The 5,649-nt window shown below is 38.2% G+C and overlaps 1 pseudogene; it reads left to right on the top strand.

The window, feature by feature from the left end:
* Nucleotides 1-3,861: 3,861 nt before the first annotated feature.
* On the top strand, nucleotides 3,862-4,657 carry LOC119512139 (annotated as a pseudogene).
* Nucleotides 4,658-5,649: the final 992 nt, after the last annotated feature.

Genomic DNA, 5,649 nt, shown 5'->3' with positions numbered 1-5,649 from the left:
TAAATGGCTCTCTTCTATCTTCCAGAGCAGCCACCCCACCATTTATAACTATGCTTTGGTGTCTCCTCGGGCTATGTCAGTAAGTTGCCTCCCAGATCTCATAGGCTGAAATGGTATGGGTTGCCAATGTCATGGATTATTATGCTTTGGGTATCCTAAGGGTTTGCAGCATCAATATTGAAGTAAAAGGTATCTTTCCCAAGTCTGATCTCAGAAAAAGAGCTGGCCTTCTGCAAATCTCTCTATAAAATGGCTCTGGTCCAGTGCGTTTATACAATCCAGCCTAGTCCTCTGCAAGGTTTAACCCCAGTTCCTTCCTCCCACCCCTCACCCCCACCCAATTCCATAGGAGGAGTTAATGCTACCTCTCAACCACAAGAATAAAGCTGATAGGGTAGGGCTGGAGGCAAGGTTCTGCCATGTCATATTGCCTTTGTATCGTAGCCCCTGATCAAAGCAGGGGGAGGGGCTGGAGTTTCCTTGATCATGCATCATAAAAACTGGGTCAAGTCACTTCCTCAGTTATGACATCAGTCCTGCTAGGTCTCAGGGGTGGTCATTGTATAAATGGGTATCGTGGACCCAGACCTGCTGTTATGCATGTTGACGTGAGTATTCCCCCAATTCTTGCTGGTCCAGCAGGCCCAAATGTACAAAACACCAGAGGCTAAAGATGCTTTTGGTTTCCAAACCATTGACCACGCAGCAATATTTACTAAGGCAAATAGCTATTAACACAGAAATCAAGCCTAGGCTCTGAGACCTGGTGGAGCTTCTCATCACAGGCAATCAGAAAACAAATGCTTCAGGTCAAAATTCTCAGGCAGTGCTGAAAACTTTGCTGAAGACTTCTGGAGCCACTGAAAATGTAGCAGTTTTGATCTAAGCCTAATTGTTGGCCTGTATTTTTGCTTGGCCATTATGAAGGACTCTTTTTAAAGTAGCCTAATTGGGCTTTGCCTTGTATTTTTAATATTTTAGAAACTGCCCATGGAACAACACAAACAATATCAGTACTTGCCTCTTTGGGAACCTGGGGTAAGTTCAATTCAGGTCAACAAGTATTTATTGAGCATCAAACAACAGGTGCATTTTGTAAAACAGTTATGTATTACCAAATATTACAGACTGTTGTGAGTTCTATACCACCCTTTGTACCTCAACTTTCAGACTTCTCAGAATAAGAAACGTATCATGCTCGTTATCAAATAGTCATTTCATCTGTCTTGGCATCGGATCATACCATATCTTTCTTGCGTCTGGAAGATATTTTGAGATGTAAACTACGGAGGGGCAATGACTCATTTAGTTACAATGGAAAAATTCATGCTTGAAGAATTGTCCATCCACAGAAGCTGTTTTATTTGCAATCATGAAGAGCTGTGCTAGGAGTACAGAGTGAAACCACTAAAGTGTTACGTTTGTCTCAGACCTCAGAGGGCCTTACAAATTGATTGAAGAAGCAAAATTATATGTAAACGAGGATTAAGAATGATACAAAAATTCCCAATCCAGTGTTAAATTGAGAACAAGCGAATCACAGCAATCAGAGAACTTCTGTCTATGTTAAAAAGAATGTCCCTTAAATGTGAAGAGGTACACTATCCAGTATGACATTGAACTCTGTAATCTAACTATTACAGATTTCCATGTATACTATTAAACAGATATTGACTTTCATGAGGTTCTACCAAGATTTATTGGCCCAAGAGGTAAATATTGACTGATAAGATGTTGAGGTCAATAATTACCTCCAGGAACAATAAATCTTTATATTCACACACACACACAAATTCAATAGTTGGTGTGGTTTGTTAGATTAAACACAAATTCCAAGACATTAGAAATATCTGGAAATCCCTTTTTTGTAACCATGAATTCTAACAGTTTATAATTCATTTTAAAACAGTGTATTTTAAATCAGATCTGAAAAACCTCTAGAAGAGAAAGTTAGTTTTATTTTTAATCATAGCCTTCTGGAAATAATCATTTTATATATTTCTTCAGTTGGCTAATTCTATTCCAGCATCTAGCACAGTATTGCCACATTTGGATACTCAGTATAAATTTTTTAATGAAATTAGTTTCAAGCAATTCGGCATTGAAATTCTTACTCAATGACAAAAGCTGATTAAAAATATATATTAATAAGACAATCATCGGAATTTTAAAACAGTATGTTTTAGTTTACTCCCTCATTGAAATGTATTTATACGAACATATTTTAGTGTGAGGGATATCAGGAGAAAGATTTATGCCACTGATGGACTTTGAAGAATTTGGATTGTTTAGATATTATTTTTTATCTGAAATCTACTCAGAATTTTATTTCACTCCAAAAATTAAAACATCAGTATTTCTAAGTTTGATATAACTGAGAATTTAAGGTTATGTAACATGAAAATACACTGAACAATGCCATTTCAAAGGGATAATTTTTATTTTGGTAATCAACTATTGTGAGAAAACGTACCCAAACACTGTTTGCACCAAGTTCAAGGCAGTGTGGCCTTATATGAAGGACACTGGGAGACCGTTTGGAGCAGGGATTGGGTACAGTGAGACTCATGGAATATGGGTATGCAAATGGGTTCTCTTTCTTGGCCACAGAGTATGGTGCACGCCCTCCTTCTTGCATGCTTACAGGGGCTACCTTTGCTTGCCCCTCTCATGGCCGCACCACCAACCACTCCTGTTAGCCACCCCCTGCCCTCTCGCGGCCACGGCACATTTCCCTGCTCTGAATTCACATTCTCCTGGTGGCAAGAGCACACGTGATTGTGCTACACTGGGCACTGAGCACTACGGGAGATTTCAAAGATGTCTCAAAAAAGTACCAAGGATTATCAAACGATGTCCATATGATAACCTTTCTGGATTAGCTACTTTGAACTAAGTATCATATTTCTGCTGTCTTTTTCCATAGAAGTACAGGATTAGAGGTAAAAATTTAGTTGACCTTTACTATGAATGTTCTCTCCGATTAAGGTCAACCACAATTATGAGCTTGGTGTTGCTCCTTCTAGTTTATTTTGATACTTTAAAACATATGCATGCATATGTGCTTATAGATATATGCCCATAAAACCAAGGTATAATATTTTTTACTTGGGCATTAAAAAATTACTTAAATGTCTCATATTATATGTATTTTTCTGTGTCTTTCTTTTTTCATACACTGTGTTTTTGATATCTAGTTAAAATACTTTTCAAAATAATTGGTGCATAGGACGAATCCCTTAAGAGGCTTGGAATGGGGAGGGAAAATCTATCACACTTTCTAATACTCTCTCTGGCTCAACAAGCACAAGTCATCAGATCAGCATTTCTTAAGTTTTTAAGTGGGAATGGAGATATTCCTTGTTTGTGGAGAGGGGTTGTATGGACTCCCTGTTGTGTGTGTGTGTGTGTGTGTGTGTGTGTGTGTGTGTGTGTGTACTTGCATGTAAGTAATAGATATTCTATCTCTGAGAAGATGCTCCTCCTTAGCTTTTCTTAGATTCTCAAAGGTTTTCATTAGCTCCAGGTTTTGGAACCACCGTTTTGGAGCCCTAATTAATTTCAATGCCAAAACTGAGAAAAAAGTTAGTTGGTACTAAAATAATTAAAATAAGCAACTATGATGAAATCCCTTGTGTTGGAAAAGATATAGATAAGTTTTTTAAAATCAAGAACAGAGTTTCAGTCTCATGTGTCTAGACATTTTATCAGCCAGACATAAGGATTTCATAAATCAATAATTACATCTTTGAATTTTAGAAATAGGAGGGACCCATTAGCAGGGATTTTAAACAGGGGATTCAAAGATCAGAGAGGTGGTTGGTCTAGTGACCTTTTAATTATTCATGCAAATTATCTAAATGGATGCTAGGGCAAGGAACTTCACTGACATCACACAATTTGTTTTATATTGACCCAATTGTAGCCAGATCAGTATGTCACTTAGAAGACATTGTGGCACAGAAGAAAAGACTTGAGCAAGATAAATCCTAGACCAAAGAGAGTCTACAATGTGCACTAGAAACCTTAACTATGAATGGCTGCTCTGTTGAAGAGCTAGGATTGAATTTCACTCTGCTGGGGTTTCCCGATCTTGAGCTGAGCAAAGGAGGAAAGGATATACCAGTCTCCATCCACAATTTAGAGGAAGATCTCAGACTGGTTATGTGCTGGGCACTAAACGAAGGTGTTTCCAGGCAATGTGATTCATTCAGAGATGGACTAGAAACAGTCTTCCCATTCAGTCATCTTCAGTACTTCTACGGAGGTGAACTGGATGAGCACCTGGGTGGCAGTAGAGCAGACACCTGGATGCAAAGGCACCGATGGACTCCTGCCAGCCTGCCCATGGCCATAGTCATGACATTCAGGCTGTGAAGTTCGGTAGTTTTGATAACCTCGGAGCTTCTCAGAGGTTATTTCTCTAGTTTGTAACTGATAGCCCAAGATTGTCTGTCGGAGGCTTCTGGAGTTTGAGTCCACCTTTGACAATTGTCCGGAAGATGTTTGGATCAACAGAAAACCCAAATGACTTCCTGTCCTCCATATGACTTGTGTGAAGTATCTTAAATTGCTGGATTATTCAAACATTGAGATATAGCCTGAAAAACTGTTGACAGCAGCAGGAGAAGGGCAGTAGTTGTTCCATCTTTCCTGACCACAGCAAAAATGTAATGGCAAAAGGAGAAAAAAATCATGATTTCTATTCTAAATGTATCCAAGTCAAGGAAAGATGTTACACCTTCTTGTTGTAGGAAAAACAGCTTGCAGATTATAAAAGAGGCAATTGGGTGATATTCACCAATGGCCCTATGGACTTAAAGTGATCAGGACCTAATAAGTTGTTGTGATGAGGTTTCTTTATCAATTTCTTGTTTAAGTTATCATTTATTTGATGAAGGAAGTTTTTAACTTTCTTTGCTGTGTGAGATTTTTATAAAAGTATATTTTCTGGGATGCAACAATAAATGTGACTGTTTGGTTTAAAGAGATGCAAATTATAGATGTGGGAAGCAGAGACCCAGAGAATTGAAGGGATTATATATAATCACTATTTTGGCTTCAAGTTTATTAAAGTGTCATGAAGTATTCCACAGGTCAATTTTGATGGAGGGAGAAAAAGAGAAATATTCTTTCTTTTAAGTCCTGGTAGGACATTTGGTAATGGGACTGAAAGTCAAAATTAAGTTGTTTCTCATTATCCTCCAGAACACAACCTAACTTGGGAAAACCTGAAGCGTGAACCTGGAAGCACAATGCAAAAGAAATATAGACAAATGTTAGGCATGTTATGGCTTCCATTTCATAGCCACAGAAACAGATGTGACCATCAGCAAATGTGCTTTCAGAATTTATATATGGAATTCTTGGAGGAAAACACAGATTTGACTGTACTCGTTGAGCCATTGTGCTCTGTTAGTCCTGAAGCAGTGGGACGTTAAGAAGATATTGACCTTGCATCTTTGTTTCTTAATTGCTGGAAAAAGAACTTTGTAAGAGAGCTTCTTCCCTCACTCAAATAAATCATTCAACTACTTTTGGGAAAAGAATTTTGGAGGTAGAAAGGGCAGGAGGTAATCCTGCCTTTCTTACAATTTTACAGGTGAAAGATGAGATGAAAAGAAGTTGAAAGATGTAGGCAGAATCACA

This window comes from Choloepus didactylus, chromosome 17 (assembly GCF_015220235.1).
Source record: "Choloepus didactylus isolate mChoDid1 chromosome 17, mChoDid1.pri, whole genome shotgun sequence".
NCBI classification, from domain to species: Eukaryota; Metazoa; Chordata; class Mammalia; order Pilosa; family Megalonychidae; genus Choloepus; species Choloepus didactylus.
Note: the sequence above shows the minus strand (reverse complement) of the source record. Positions and strands in the feature narration are given on the sequence as shown.